The sequence below is a fragment of the Rhinichthys klamathensis genome, unplaced genomic scaffold (genome assembly GCF_029890125.1).
Source record: "Rhinichthys klamathensis goyatoka isolate OS25496 unplaced genomic scaffold, OSU_Roscu_1.1 h1tg000039l_1, whole genome shotgun sequence".
Taxonomy (NCBI): domain Eukaryota; kingdom Metazoa; phylum Chordata; class Actinopteri; order Cypriniformes; family Leuciscidae; genus Rhinichthys; species Rhinichthys klamathensis.
Genome location: NW_026606586.1, coordinates 383,854 through 401,033, shown reverse-complemented (window position 1 = coordinate 401,033; position 17,180 = coordinate 383,854). Strand labels below are relative to the sequence as shown.

The 17,180-nt window shown below is 38.7% G+C and overlaps 1 protein-coding gene across 1 annotated transcript in view; it reads left to right on the top strand.

The window, feature by feature from the left end:
* The first annotated feature begins 13,727 nt into the window (after nucleotides 1-13,727).
* The window catches only part of rin1b (Ras and Rab interactor 1b), a 44,037-nt gene continuing 40,584 nt past the window's right edge, over nucleotides 13,728-17,180 (top strand). Inside the window, exon 1 of the mRNA XM_056246444.1 lies at nucleotides 13,728-13,984. The gene's annotated coding sequence lies outside the window, so the exon portion shown is untranslated. The remainder of the gene's footprint in view (nucleotides 13,985-17,180) is intronic.

Genomic DNA, 17,180 nt, shown 5'->3' with positions numbered 1-17,180 from the left:
AATTTTTTTTTTATGAATTTTTGAATTTTGCTTTTTACAGTGCACAATAAGCCGCCTAATGCATTTTCTGCCCAATCTGCGGCGCTGTTTCTCGGCTGCCTCAGAGGGTGCGTTAAATTTGACATTGTCCCATTAGACTAGAGCTCCTACTCTAACGAAATCCACAATTTGAGCAGTTTTTACTGTAGAATTTTTTTTTTTATGAATTTTTTAATTTTGCTTTTTACAGTGCACAATAAGCCGCCTAATGCATTTCTGCCCATTCTGCGGCGCTATTTCTCGGCCGCCTCAGAGGGTGCGTTAAATTTGACATTGTCCCATTAGACTAGAGCTCCTACTCTGACGAAATCCACATTTTGAGCAGTTTTTACTGTAGAAATTTTTTTTAATGAATTTTTGAATTTTGCACTTTAGACAGTGCACAATAAGCTGCCTAATGCATTTTCTGCCCATTTCGTGGCGCTGTTTCTCGGCCGTCTCAGAGGGTGCGTTAAATTTGACAAAGTCCCATTAGACTAGAGCTCCTACTCTGACGAAATCCACATTTTGAGCAGTTTTTACTGTAGAATTTTTTTTTAATGAATTTTTGAATTTTGTACTTTAGACAGTGCACAATAAGCCGCCAAATGTATTTCTGCCCATTTCGTGGCGCTGTTTCTCGGCTGCCTCAGAGGGTGCGTTAAATTTGACATTGTCCCATTAGACTAGAGCTCCTACTCTAACGAAATCCACAATTTGAGCAGTTTTTACTGTAGAATTTTTTTTAATGAATTTTTTAATTTTGCTTTTTACAGTGCACAATAAGCCGCCTAATGCATTTCTGCCCATTCTGCGGCGCTATTTCTCGTCAGCCTCAGAGGGTGCGTTAAATTTGACATTATGCCATTATAGTAGTGCTGTTCCTCTAATGGAATCCAGATGTTGAGTAGTTTTTACTGTAGAATATTATTTTTATGAATCTTTGAACTTGGCACTTTACACAATGCACAATGAGCTGCCTAATACATTTTCTGCCCAATTCGCGGCGCTGTTTCTCGCCTGCCTCAGAGGGTGCGTTAAATTGGACATTATCCCATTATAGTAGAGCTACTACTCTAACGAAAAACAAATTTTAAGCAGTTTTTACTGTAGAATTCTTTTTTGTATGAATTTTTTACCTTGACATGTTAAACATAGCTTGACTAGATACCTGTTAAAGACAGAGAATAATCATGCTTTACACAGGTTGCAGTGAGAATACACAATCAATTATTGCTACAGGTGCAGCTTAAATAGAACATCACATGGCATGGACACATGACAAACACACCTGAGAGGAATCCACAATAATTGGGAGCACACTCATTAACCAATCAATCAATTAACATGACACATTACACAATGCACAAATACGCCTTTCTGCAGTGTGTTATGAGTTCAAAGCTTCACAAAACAATAATTCCACAGTAAAAACTGCTCCAGATTTGGATTTCAATAGGAACAGCTGTCCTATAACGGGACAATGTCCACTTTAACGCACCCTCTGAGGCGGCCGAGAAACAGCGCCGCCAAATGGGCCTAAGGCGCAATACGCCTCTTTGTGCATTGGGTTATGTAAAGTTCAAAGCTTCACAAAACAATAATTCCACAGTAAAACTGCTCAAGATTTGGATTTCATTAAGAACAGCTGTCCTATAACGGGACAATGTCCACTTTAACGCACCCTCTGAGGCGGCCGAGAAACAGCGCCGCCAAATGGGCCTAAGGCGCAATACGCCTCTTTGTGCATTGGGTTATGTAAAGTTCAAAGCTTCACAAAACAATAATTCCACAGTAAAACTGCTCAAGATTTGGATTTCATTAAGAACAGCTGTCCTATAACGGGACAATGTCCACTTTAACGCACCCTCTGAGGCGGCCGAGAAACAGCGCCACCAATTGGGCCTAAGGCGCAATACGCTCTGTGCATTGTGAAAAGTCAAGTCCAAAGCTTCATAAAACAATAATTCCACAGTAAAACTGCTCAAGATTTGGATTTCATTAAGAACAGCTGTCCTATAACGGGACAATGTCCACTTTAACGCACCCTCTGAGGCGGCCGAGAAACAGCGCCACCAATTGGGCCTAAGGCGCAATACGCTCTGTGCATTGTGAAAAATCAAGTCCAAAGCTTCATAAAACAATAATTCCACAGTAAAGAAAAATCTACAGTAAAACCTGTTTAAAATGTGGATTTCGTTAGAGGAGTAGCTCTACTATAATAGGATAATGTCAAATTTAACGCACCCTCTGATGCGGCCGAGAAACAGCGCCGTAAAATGGGCAGAAAAATGTATTAGGCGGCTCATTGTGCATTGTGTAAAGTGCCAAGTTCAAAGACTCATAAAAATAATATTCTACAGTAAAAACTGGTCAAAATTTGGATTTCGTTAAAGGAGTAGCTCTGTTATAATGGGACAATGTCCAATTTAACACACCCTCTGAGGCGGCCGTGAAACAGCGCCCCGAACTGGGCAGAAAATGTATTTGGCGGCTCTTTGTGCACTGTAAAATGCAAAATTAAAAGATTCATAGAAAAAAAATTCTACTGTAAAAACTGCTCAAACTGTGGATTTCATCAGAGGAACAGCTGTCCTATAATAGGATAATGTCCAATTTAACGCAACCTCTGAGGCGGCCGAGAAACAGCGCCGCGAAATGGGCAGAAAATGTGTTAGGCGGCTTATTGTGCACTGAAAAATGCTAAATTAAAGAAATCATTTAAAAAAATGTATACAGTAGAAACTGCTCAAAATTTGGATTTCGTTACAGGAACAGCTGTCCTATTATGGGACAATGTCCAATTTAACGCACCCTCTGAGGCGGCCGAGAAACAGCGCCGCGAGATGGGCAGAAAATGTATTAGGTGGCTCATTGTGCATTGTGTAAAGTGCCAAGTTCAAAGACTCATAAAAATAATATTCTACAGTAAAAACTGCTCAAAATTTGGATTTCGTTAGAGGAGTAGCTCTATTATAATGGGACAATGTCAAATTTAACGCACCCTCTGAGGCGGCCGAGAAACAGCGCCACGAAATGGGCAGAAATGCATTAGGCGGCTTATTGTGCACTGTCTAAAGTACAAAATTCAAAACTTCATAAAAAACTAATTCTACAGTAAAAACTGCTCAAATTGTGGATTTCGTCAGAGTAGGAGCTCTAGTCTAATGGGACAATGTCAAATTTAACGCACCCTCTGAGGCGGCCGAGAAACAGCGCTACGAAATGGGCAGAAAATGCATTAGGCAGCTTATTGTGCACTGTCTAAAGTGGAAAATTCAAAACTTCATAAAAAAAAAATTCTACAGTAAAAACTGCTCAAATTGTGGATTTCGTCAGAGTAGGAGTTCTAGTCTAATGGGACAATGTCAAATTTAACGCACCCTCTGAGGCGGCCGAGAAATAGCGCCGCAGAATGGGCAGAAATGCATTAGGCGGCTTATTGTGCACTGTAAAAAGCAAAATTCAAAAATTCATTAAAATAAAATTCTACAGTAAAAACTGCTCAAAATTTGGATTTCGTTAGAGTAGGAGCTCTAGTCTAATGGGACAATGTCAAATTTAACGCACCCTCTGAGGCGGGCGAGAAACAGCGCCACGAAATGGGCAGAAAATGCATTAGGCAGCTTATTGTGCACTGTCTAAAGTGCAAAATTCAAAAATTCATTAAAAAAAATTCTACAGTAAAAACTGCTCAAAATGTGGATTTCGTTAGAGTAGTAGCTCTACTCTAATGGGACTTTGTCAAATTTTACGCACCCTCTGAGGCGGCCGAGAAACAGCGCCACGAAATGGGCAGAAAATGCATTAGGTGGCTTATTGTGCACTGTCTAAAGTACAAAATTCAAAACTTCATAAAAAACTAATTCTACAGTAAAAACTGCTCAAATTGTGGATTTCGTCAAAATAGGAGGTCTAGTCTAATGGGACAATGTCAAATTTAATGCACCCTCTGAGGCGGCCGAGAAACAGCGCCACGAAATGGGCAGAAATGCATTAGGCGGCTTATTGTGCACTGTAAAAAGCAAAATTAAAAAATTCATTAAAAAAAAAATTCTACAGTGAAAACTGCTCAAATTGTGGATTTCGTTAGAGTAGGAGCTCTAGTCTAATGGGACAATGTCAAATTTAACGCACCCTCTGAGGCAGCCGAGAAACAGCGCCGCAGATTGGGCAGAAAATGCATTAGGCGGCTTATTGTGCACTGTAAAAAGCAAAATTCAAAAATTCATTAAAATAAAATTCTACAGTAAAAACTGCTCAAAATTTGGATTTCGTTAGAGTAGTAGCTCTACTCTATTGGGACTTTGTCAAATTTAACGCACCCTCTGAGGCGGCCGAGAAACAGCGCCACGAAATGGGCAGAAAATGCATTAGGCAGCTTGTTGTGCACTGTCTTAAGTGCAAAATTCAAAACTTCATAAAAAAAAAATTCTACAGTAAAAACTGCTCAAAATGTGGATTTCGTCAGAGTAGGAGCTCTAGTCTAATGGGACAATGTCAAATTTAACGCACCCTCTGAGGCGGCCGAGAAACAGCGCCGCAGATTGGGCAGAAAATGCATTAGGCGGCTTATTGTGCACTGTAAAAAGCAAAATTCAAAAATTAATTAAAATAAAATTCTACAGTAAAAACTGCTCAAAATTTGGATTTCGTTAGAGTAGTAGCTCTACTCTATTGGGACTTTGTCAAATGTAACGCACCCTCTGAGGCGGCCGAGAAACAGCGCCACGAAATGGGCAGAAAATGCATTAGGCAGCTTATTGTGCACTGTCTTAAGTGCAAAATTCAAAAATTCATTAAAAAAAATATTCTACAGTAAAAACTGCTCAAATTGTGGATTACGTCAGAGTAGGAGCTCTAGTCTAATGGGACTTTGTCAAATTTAACGCACCCTCTGAGGCGGCCGAGAAACAGCGCCACGAAATGGGCAGAAAATGCATTAGGCAGCTTGTTGTGCACTGTCTTAAGTGCAAAATTCAAAACTTCATAAAAAAAAAATTCTACAGTAAAAACTGCTCAAAATGTGGATTTCGTCAGAGTAGGAGCTCTAGTCTAATGGGACAATGTCAAATTTAACGCACCCTCTGAGGCGGCCGAGAAACAGCGCCGCAGATTGGGCAGAAAATGCATTAGGCGGCTTATTGTGCACTGTAAAAAGCAAAATTCAAAAATTAATTAAAATAAAATTCTACAGTAAAAACTGCTCAAAATTTGGATTTCGTTAGAGTAGTAGCTCTACTCTATTGGGACTTTGTCAAATTTAACGCACCCTCTGAGGCGGCCGAGAAACAGCGCCACGAAATGGGCAGAAAATGCATTAGGCAGCTTATTGTGCACTGTCTTAAGTGCAAAATTCAAAAATTCATTAAAAAAAATATTCTACAGTAAAAACTGCTCAAATTGTGGATTACGTCAGAGTAGGAGCTCTAGTCTAATGGGACAATGTCAAATTTAACGCACCCTCTGAGGCGGCCGAGAAATAGCGCCGCAGAATAGGCAGAAATGCATTAGGCGGCTTATTGTGCACTGTAAAAAGCAAAATTAAAAAATTCATTAAAAAAAAATTCTACAGTAAAAACTGCTCAAATTGTGGATTTCGTTAGAGTAGGAGCTCTAGTCTAATGGGACAATGTCAAATTTAACGCACCCTCTGAGGCAGCCGAGAAACAGCGCCGCAGATTGGGCAGAAAATGCATTAGGCGGCTTATTGTGCACTGTAAAAAGCAAAATTCAAAAATTCATTAAAATAAAATTCTACAGTAAAAACTGCTCAAAATTTGGATTTCGTTAGAGTAGTAGCTCTACTCTATTGGGACTTTGTCAAATTTAACGCACCCTCTGAGGCGGCCGAGAAACAGCGCCACGAAATGGGCAGAAAATGCATTAGGCAGCTTATTGTACACTGTCTTAAGTGCAAAATTCAAAAATTAATTAAAAAAAAATTCTACAGTAAAAACTGCTCAAAATGTGGATTTCGTCAGAGTAGGAGCTCTAGTCTAATGGGACAATGTCAAATTTAACGCACCCTCTGAGGCAGCCGAGAAACAGCGCCGCAGATTGGGCAGAAAATGCATTAGGCGGCTTATTGTGCACTGTAAAAAGCAAAATTAAAAAATTCATTAAAAAAAATTCTACAGTAAAAACTGCTCAAAATTTGGATTTCGTCAGAGTAGGAGCTCTAGTCTAATGGGACTTTGTCAAATTTAACGCACCCTCTGAGGCGGCCGAGAAACAGCGCCACGAAATGGGCAGAAAATGCATTAGGCAGCTTATTGTACACTGTCTTAAGTGCAAAATTCAAAAATTCATTAAAAAAAAATTCTACAGTAAAAACTGCTCAAAATGTGGATTTCGTCAGAGTAGGAGCTCTAGTCTAATGGGACAATGTCAAATTTAACGCACCCTCTGAGGCAGCCGAGAAACAGCGCCGCAGATTGGGCAGAAAATGCATTAGGCGGCTTATTGTGCACTGTAAAAAGCTAAATTAAAAAATTCATTAAAAAAAATTCTACAGTAAAAACTGCTCAAAATTTGGATTTCGTCAGAGTAGGAGCTCTAGTCTAATGGGACTTTGTCAAATTTAACGCACCCTCTGAGGCGGCCGAGAAACAGCGCCACGAAATGGGCAGAAAATGCATTAGGCAGCTTATTGTGCACTGTCTAAAGTGCAAAATTAAAAAATTCATTAAAAACTAATTCTACAGTAAAAACTGCTCAAATTGTGGATTACGTCAGAGTAGTAGCTCTAGTCTAATGGGACAATGTCAAATTTAACGCACCCTCTGAGGCGGCCGAGAAATAGCGCCGCAGAATGGGCAGAAATGCATTAGGCGGCTTATTGTGCACTGTCTTAAGTGCAAAATTCCAAAATTCATTAAAAAAAAATTCTACAGTAAAAACTGCTCAAAATGTGGATTTCGTCAGAGTAGGAGCTTTAGTCTAATGGGACAATGTCAAATTTAACGCACCCTCTGAGGCAGCCGAGAAACAGCGCCGCAGATTGGGCAGAAAATGCATTAGGCGGCTTATTGTGCACTGTCTAAAGTGCAAAATTAAAAAATTCATTAAAAACTAATTCTACAGTAAAAACTGCTCAAAATGTGGATTTCGTCAGAGTAGGAGCTCTAGTCTAATGGGACAATGTCAAATTTAACGCACCCTCTGAGGCGGCCGAGAAACAGCGCCGCAGATTGGGCAGAAAATGCATTAGGCGGCTTATTGTGCACTGTAAAAAGCAAAATTAAAAAATTCATTAAAAAAAATTCTACAGTAAAAACTGCTCAAAATTTGGATTTCGTCAGAGTAGGAGCTCTAGTCTAATGGGACTTTGTCAAATTTAACGCACCCTCTGAGGCGGCCGAGAAACAGCGCCACGAAATGGGCAGAAAATGCATTAGGCAGCTTATTGTGCACTGTCTAAAGTGCAAAATTAAAAAATTCATTAAAAACTAATTCTACAGTAAAAACTGCTCAAATTGTGGATTACGTCAGAGTAGTAGCTCTAGTCTAATGGGACAATGTCAAATTTAACGCACCCTCTGAGGCGGCCGAGAAATAGCGCCGCAGAATGGGCAGAAATGCATTAGGCGGCTTATTGTGCACTGTCTTAAGTGCAAAATTCCAAAATTCATTAAAAAAAAATTCTACAGTAAAAACTGCTCAAAATGTGGATTTCGTCAGAGTAGGAGCTCTAGTCTAATGGGACAATGTCAAATTTAACGCACCCTCTGAGGCGGCCGAGAAACAGCGCCACGAAATGGGCAGAAAATGCATTAGGCAGCTTATTGTGCACTGTCTAAAGTGCAAAATTAAAAAATTGATTAAAAACTAATTCTACAGTAAAAACTGCTCAAATTGTGGATTACGTCAGAGTAGGAGCTCTAGTCTAATGGGACTTTGTCAAATTTAACGCACCCTCTGAGGCGGCCGAGAAACAGCGCCACGAAATGGGCAGAAAATGCATTAGGCAGCTTATTGTGCACTGTCTTAAGTGCAAAATTCAAAAATTCATTAAAAAAAATATTCTACAGTAAAAACTGCTCAAATTGTGGATTACGTCAGAGTAGGAGCTCTAGTCTAATGGGACAATGTCAAATTTAACGCACCCTCTGAGGCGGCCGAGAAATAGCGCCGCAGAATAGGCAGAAATGCATTAGGCGGCTTATTGTGCACTGTAAAAAGCAAAATTAAAAAATTCATTAAAAAAAAATTCTACAGTAAAAACTGCTCAAATTGTGGATTTCGTTAGAGTAGGAGCTCTAGTCTAATGGGACAATGTCAAATTTAACGCACCCTCTGAGGCAGCCGAGAAACAGCGCCGCAGATTGGGCAGAAAATGCATTAGGCGGCTTATTGTGCACTGTAAAAAGCAAAATTCAAAAATTCATTAATATAAAATTCTACAGTAAAAACTGCTCAAAATTTGGATTTCGTTAGAGTAGTAGCTCTACTCTATTGGGACTTTGTCAAATTTAACGCACCCTCTGAGGCGGCCGAGAAACAGCGCCACGAAATGGGCAGAAAATGCATTAGGCAGCTTATTGTGCACTGTCTAAAGTGCAAAATTAAAAAATTCATTAAAAAAAAACTCTACAGTAAAAACTGCTCAAATTGTGGATTTCGTTAGAGTAGGAGCTCTAGTCTAATGGGACAATGTCAAATTTAACGCACCCTCTGAGGCAGCCGAGAAACAGCGCCGCAGATTGGGCAGAAAATGCATTAGGCGGCTTATTGTGCACTGTAAAAAGCAAAATTCAAAAATTCATTAAAAAAAATTCTACAGTAAAAACTGCTCAAAATTTGGATTTCGTTAGAGTAGTAGCTCTACTCTATTGGGACAATGTCAAATTTAACGCACCCTCTGAGGCGGCCGAGAAACAGCGCCACGAAATGGGCAGAAAATGCATTAGGCAGCTTATTGTGCACTGTCTTAAGTGCAAAATTCAAAAATTCATTAAAAAAAAATTCTACAGTAAAAACTGCTCAAAATGTGGATTTCGTCAGAGTAGGAGCTCTAGTCTAATGGGACAATGTCAAATTTAACGCACCCTCTGAGGCAGCCGAGAAACAGCGCCGCAGATTGGGCAGAAAATGCATTAGGCGGCTTATTGTGCACTGTAAAAAGCAAAATTAAAAAATTCATTAAAAAAAATTCTACAGTAAAAACTGCTCAAATTGTGGATTACGTCAGAGTAGGAGCTCTAGTCTAATGGGACAATGTCAAATTTAACGCACCCTCTGAGGCGGCCGAGAAATAGCGCCGCAGAATAGGCAGAAATGCATTAGGCGGCTTATTGTGCACTGTAAAAAGCAAAATTAAAAAATTCATTAAAAAAAAATTCTACAGTAAAAACTGCTCAAATTGTGGATTTCGTTAGAGTAGGAGCTCTAGTCTAATGGGACAATGTCAAATTTAACGCACCCTCTGAGGCAGCCGAGAAACAGCGCCGCAGATTGGGCAGAAAATGCATTAGGCGGCTTATTGTGCACTGTAAAAAGCAAAATTCAAAAATTCATTAAAATAAAATTCTACAGTAAAAACTGCTCAAAATTTGGATTTCGTTAGAGTAGTAGCTCTACTCTATTGGGACTTTGTCAAATTTAACGCACCCTCTGAGGCGGCCGAGAAACAGCGCCACGAAATGGGCAGAAAATGCATTAGGCAGCTTATTGTGCACTGTCTAAAGTGCAAAATTAAAAAATTCATTAAAAACTAATTCTACAGTAAAAACTGCTCAAATTGTGGATTACGTCAGAGTAGTAGCTCTAGTCTAATGGGGCAATGTCAAATTTAACGCACCCTCTGAGGCGGCCGAGAAATAGCGCCGCAGAATGGGCAGAAATGCATTAGGCGGCTTATTGTGCACTGTCTTAAGTGCAAAATTCCAAAATTCATTAAAAAAAAATTCTACAGTAAAAACTGCTCAAAATGTGGATTTCGTCAGAGTAGGAGCTCTAGTCTAATGGGACAATGTCAAATTTAACGCACCCTCTGAGGCAGCCGAGAAACAGCGCCGCAGATTGGGCAGAAAATGCATTAGGCGGCTTATTGTGCACTGTCTAAAGTGCAAAATTAAAAAATTCATTAAAAACTAATTCTACAGTAAAAACTGCTCAAATTGTGGATTACGTCAGAGTAGGAGCTCTAGTCTAATGGGACAATGTCAAATTTAACGCACCCTCTGAGGCGGCCGAGAAATAGCGCCGCAGAATGGGCAGAAATGCATTAGGCGGCTTATTGTGCACTGTAAAAAGCAAAATTCAAAAATTCATTAAAAAAAAAATTCTACAGTAAAAACTGCTCAAATTGTGGATTTCGTTAGAGTAGGAGCTCTAGTCTAATGGGACTTTGTCAAATTTAACGCACCCTCTGAGGCGGCCGAGAAACAGCGCCACGAAATGGGCAGAAAATGCATTAGGCAGCTTATTGTGCACTGTCTAAAGTGCAAAATTAAAAAATTCATTAAAAAAAATTCTACAGTAAAAACTGCTCAAAATGTGGATTTCGTCAGAGTAGGAGCTCTAGTCTAATGGGACAATGTCAAATTTAACGCACCCTCTGAGGCGGCCGAGAAACAGCGCCACGAATTGGGCAGAAAATGCATTAGGCGGCTTATTGTGCACTGTAAAAAGTGCAAAATTAAAAAATTCCATCAAATACAGCTAAGATATAGAGCCCCCAATTGAGCCAACAATGCAATGGCTTTTTATACAGTAAAAAGTGAAATTGTGCATGATTATATTCAAGCAGATATAGGGTAAAACATCAGTAAAACCAAATAGGCCAACAATGTGATAACTCTTCTGTATTTTGTCAGATTGGGTCCATATCTTTCTAATGTACAGTAACCATGCAATGGCACTTTCAAGTCAATGCAATTGAATTTAATTCATACAGTCATTTGTATAACCCTTTTCACAATACATATAATTTCGAGGCAGCTTTACAGAAAATGCAGGTTTCTATGCTACAAAACCACAATAGGATTTAATGAGATGATATCAGAAAGTACAGTTATAAGATACCACAAATTATAGAATTTACAAATATCATATATGCATCTAAGCAAAATTAATGTGTATGTTAAAGCAATTATAAATAGATCATTTTGTATAATCATTCATGTTGGATGTTCTGGAGTCCTTGCAAGGGTATAGGTTTCATCTATTCAAATGTGCTGGGTCATCTGAAGTCTTCATAAGAGGCTGGATCCAAGCTGGAGCATAATCTCAGTACCTTGTGAAATTCTAATTTGTAATAATAATAATAATTTAAAAAAAAACATGTATTGAATACATTCAAATGATGTTATTTGCAATAATTAAAGAATAATGTAGGCCTAATTATATTTTTACAGACATTTATGTGTTATTATTATTTATTTACCTTTCAAAATACTTTATTATTCTTTTCTGAAGAATATAAACAATACAAACAGGGTCTCTAATAAGTGTGAATAAGTGAAAAACCACACGGTCCCTAAATTGAGCTGATGACATACAATAATTAAAGAATAATGTAGCTTAATTATATTTATGTGCTTTAATATTTGTACAGTCCATTTTCGCTGATATATCAGTGTTATTTGCTTTTAAACATTTTTTATTATCATTTTATTCGGAATATAGACCCAAAAGTAACACAATCCCTTTAAAAACGCGAAAAAGAGAAAACCGCACGGTCCCTAAGTTGAGCGTCAATAAGAAGCCAGCAAACGCGGAAGTTCGCGTCATTTAAGGTGGAACGGATAGCGTCAATAAGAAGCTGCGAATAAGAAGCTGGATTCAGCCTCGTAGTTTCGGAGGCAGTGTGCAAGTGTGATTGACATAACGTGAGGTCGTATTTATTTTTTTAACGTGCGAAAATTCTGGAGCGATAACATAACGTTTTTATGGAAATCCTCTGGAGGGTTAGGGAGGGGGCGAGAGGGGCACCTCAGCTGATGAGGGCAGAAGGGCAGTGGCTCTAGCCACCGGGCCACCCCCCTGTGCACGGCCCTGGTATTCAGGCATGGAGACGGCCAGAGGCACAGCTCTCGGCTCTCGGCACTAATTACGGATGAGGATAAGGGCACTGGAGCGCGTGGAGATTGTGGCGTGTTGCTTTTTTTAACCTCTTGCTGCTGAAGCTCAGTTCTTTGAAAAGGGGAGGAGAGAAATGACACTGAAGATGCAGAAAAATGTAATGGTTGGATAAGTGTGTGTGTGTAAGTGTAGGCCTGTATGTTTGCTAAGCATGTGAGGATTACATTTATTCCCTTTAAAGGAACAATTGAGTCATTTTTGAGAACTCTGTCATCTCATGTCCCATATGACTTTTTTTTTTATCCCACAGGAACACCAAACTTCTCTTTTTTTATTCAACAAAAGAGATGAATCTGGGTTATCAAGCTCTTAAAAGGACAGAATGTACAATAGAAAAAGTTTTTTTTTTGTTTTTGTTTTTTTGCGGTCCGGAGAAAAGTTTAGAGAAAACCGGTGGAAAAAGTTACACTAATAGATATGAAAATAATAAGGAAAAAAAAAACATTTGATTAAAATAATGACAAATAAATACATTAAAAATTATTCAAATAAATAAAATAGGATAAAATAAATATATAATCAAATATTTAAATACACAATAAACATTAGATTAAATAAACAAATAAATACATTATTTATGACAGTCAAGTACACGAAGTAGAAAAAAACGATGTAACTTATGAGAATATAAAATTTGACACATATTATTTTTTCATTATACACTAAAAAAATGCTGGGTTTTCAAATATGGATGAACCCAACGATTGGTTTAAATTGTTGTTGTTGTTTTTTAAGTGGCTGGGCTTGTCCATTTTTGACCCAAACATGGGTTGAAACAACTCAGTATTTTTTAGAGTGTATAAAATGATATTTATACATGAAATATACAGCAACGACGGTCGACGATTGGGGGATCCAAAAGTTTTAAAACCCCTGCCATAGAAAAGCAAAAAGTAGTGCATTTGTGTGACTACAACTTTGAACCATCCTTTCAACTACCCGCGAGATTAGTACAACTTTCCTTTCGTATTTAAGTTGGTAAATGGGACAAATATCATCTAAATTAAAAACTGCAAAATCATACATGACCCACTAATTCAGAACCATGGTTACAGAGATTGTACTTACATCTGGAACGACGGAAGGGAAAATTGTCCTGCAATGGAGGACAATTGGTATGGTGTTTGGGAATTATAGTAATCTCTTTTAAGCAATTTATATGGGTTAAATGCCATTTTATTGTTAAAATATGTTTCAGTCAGTCTGTCTGTCTGTCGTCTGATGTCACTCGCACTCTTTCGCGCGCTCTCTTTGTCTCTCTCTCCTCTAGCGACACCCAGCGGAAATAAAGTGGAGCGCAGGAGCGCGCTTGATCACGTGGGCTGCGTCTTCAAGACCTCCACTCGTGATTTCTGTCTCATTTATGACGAAGTAACATATTTAAGTGTTTGTATGTTCACGTGTTCCTTCCTTTTATATACATGTCTCAATAATTTTATTTTAGCCTACTGTTTGATAACCGCGGCAAAGAATGGCAATGGCAAAACAGTTTAGGAGATGATTTCTTTTATTTTTTTTTATTTTTTTTTAATATTTTTGTACAAAAATATTTTATATCATTATTTTATTTTGACTTGACTTGGCTAGGATACTATTTTCAGTCTGTGTGTCTGCGCACAGAAGAGTTTGTGTCGCGTGGGGAAAGTTGCGCGAGGAGCTCCAGTGCGCGTGAATCAGAATGTGATGAACACGGAGGATCATTTAATGATATCAAACTCATCATATCACATGAACAAGGATCACCTCATCAGATCAAGCACATCACCACGAGTCCCGGTCCTGCTGAACCGATCAAACGATATTCAACCGAAAGCGCGCCTGAAATCACCAACCTGATGATGATGATGGACGCGAAGGTGGAGAACTATTAACGGAGAAGGTAAAGTTACTCATTCATATAGAGTATTTTCCTTCATGACATTGCCGTGTTTTGAACATGCACCATTGCTAATACCTTGTTTAAATATAGCCAACTATGTTTCGTGTTATTATTTGAAGTGTAGGCTATCTAGTCTTGTATTTTGGATTACCATGTTCATCATTCAGTACCATGGTATTACCACATGAAATAGCACCACGGTACTTTCAGGATAGATAGATAGATAGATAGATAGATAGATAGATAGATAGATAGATAGATAGATAGATAGATAGATAGACTAACAAAAAGTGCCATGTGTATATTGGTAGTACCATGATCATCTTTGAATCACTTTGGTACTGTATATAAATATGATTATTCAGTACCATGGTACACTATATGTTAAAATATCACATTACTATATGATCCCATCAGTGTCACAAGATCCTTTCACGATATTTTTAAATAATAAATAGATAGACAAGCAAAAGTAGGCTACTTAAAAGTATTACCATGCTTTTTTTATGTGTTCAATGGCAATACATTGTTATACTTTGAAGCAACTTATTGGTACCATGGTATAGAGATATGGTATCCATTCAGTACCATGGTATTACTACCTGATGCCATCACTGTATTGTGGTACTTTTGAAGTACATCTGAACCCATGATGTCTAAATTCACATCCAAAGCATTATGTGTTTTTAGTCCAACTGACTTGTTTTGGTAGATTTTTCATTCAATACAGCCTGTAAAGTTATAAGATGATATTTGATGCAGATGTACAGTATGTTCATATAATCGATAGTTATTATCATTTGATACAGTCGGGATCAGATGTTGTTTCTCAGTCCACTTGCTTTTTGATCTCTGAAATGAGTCAGATTTCTTAAGGTAAGTCGATCTCCACCTCAGTTGTACTATTGTACTATTCAGTTGTATATTGTCCATTATAGATGTTTATATTTACACATTTTGGTTTGGAAATCTTCCCTTTTTTTTAGTATGTACAGTAGGTTTGTTGCCTGGTGGTAGTTAGACAGAAAAACCACCACAGCTCTGAGCATCTTTGGCTGCGGGGGTGGCAGTGTGAAAAGTGTGGTGGTGAGCCTCCTGGGTGAACACACACACACACACACACACACACACATACACACATGCAAGCAGTCTGTTCACACTTGCAATGGCTTTGTTTCGCAGCACTTTGACTGATGGATGAAACTCATCTTGTTTTTCCAGTGCTATAATAACCAGTCTATTAGAATGATGTCATTTGTGCTGTCATGTCATAATCGCTCATTGTGAACACTATATATATATCCTGTTTGTCACTGATATAGCCTACATGCGTAACGCCCTCACCATTATTAGTTTTTTGGTGCGAACCGTCCTTCACTGTCTCTCTCTTTTTTTTTTTATATCCAATTTTGTTCTCACAGATTAGCAAGCATAATGGCACTTGCAATGCCAATGATTATAAGTTAAAATCTTAGAGAATGCGTGTAATTTAAAGTGCCCCTAATATGTTATTTTACAGGTTACTCGTTTTGTTTTGGAGTCTCATGGTAGGTTTACAAAAAGGTAAAAAAAAAACTTTAATTTTCTCATAATACACATTGCAACTTCAGCTTCTCTCTAAACCCCGCCTTTCCGTTAGCTTCCTCTGCTCTGATTGGTCTGAATTAGGGGTGTGACGGTTATTATATAACCGTGAGACCGACGGTTATAGTTGAACACCGTCATTAGAACTATAACCGCCAAAACCGTGCTATTAAAATATTTTTTACAAACATTTTTTATCATAGAGAATGTTTAAATACTAATATCAGCTTAAGAGGGAAACGGAGGCTGTTACTGCTGGAGATGATTCGGGAGAGGTCTGTGCACCTTTACCGATCAGAGCGCGCGCTGACACGGAGTAAAGCCTTGTTTATATTCGACGCGTCCGCACGATCGCGAAGGTGCGCGCGGCAAAAATGACGCGTTCGGTGCGCAAGACCGGCAAGACCCCATTTGGCTTGGCTGTGTGTTAATATCTATGGGCTGTGTGCACGGCTTTTTTTTTGTAACAGCGCGCGCGGCGCCGCGTCCGAATCGTAGACTTCAAGCCGAATCTGCCCGAGCATGCACGTCTCACCGCACCGGCACGCAGTTTGCGCGTCTAAATTGCAAAGTTCATTCCAAAGTTTTTTCGTTAAGGTTTTGTTACTGTGTGTGACTTATTATAAAAAAAAAAAAAGCACGTTCATTGCAACATTTGTTTGTTTTGTTAGTTAAGGATTTGTGTAGGCCTACTGTGTGATACATTTAATGGAAAGCACATTCACTTCTAGTTGTCTTGCTGTTCATGTTAAATAAACGTAGAGCCAGTAGCTAATCAGTGTCTGCTTGTTTATTCAAACTAAGTTGTCCTATAACAGACGAACAGTTATTCAAGTTATTATTATGTTATGAACCGTCACATTTGACTCACGGCATAACCGTCATCACCAATTCTGAAACCGACACACCCCTAGTCTGAATGCAGGTCTATGGTCACCACCTCAAAGAACATTCACAGAGAAGTCCAAATTAAACATGATTTAATGACTCGTAAATGTAAGCACACATTGATGGCCTAAGACACGAAACGAGCGGTTTGTGTGAGAAAACGAACAGTATTTATATCGTTTTTACCTCTTGTAATCACAGTCACGTCCAAGTACTCTGATGGCACGCGTGTACGTCACTCATTGTTTACACAGAGATTTCGGACGTAAAATCTCTCTTTTTTTCTAATTTCTTTCCGAAATCGTCTTCCATTGCGATTTCCTGTATATCTAAATATGTTTAGATCTTCACAGTGAAAGGTAAAACGTCCGAAATCTCTGTGTAAACAATGAGTGACGTACACGCGCGAGAGATCACTGCCGCCGCTTTCCGGAAAAGACCGAATCGCCGGCGCCCTCAGATCACTTGGACGTGGCTATGTTTACAAAAGGTAAAAACGATATAAATACTGTTCGTTTTCTCACACAAACCGCTCGTTTCGTGTCTTAGGCCATCAATGTGTACTTACATTTACGAGTCATTAAATCATGTTTAATTTGGACTTCTCTGTGCATGCTCTTTGAGGTGGTGACCATAGACCTGCATTATATGACTGACAGACAAGAACGGTTTGACCTAAAAATATCAAAATTGAAACTACTGCGGAAACAAAGACACCTACATC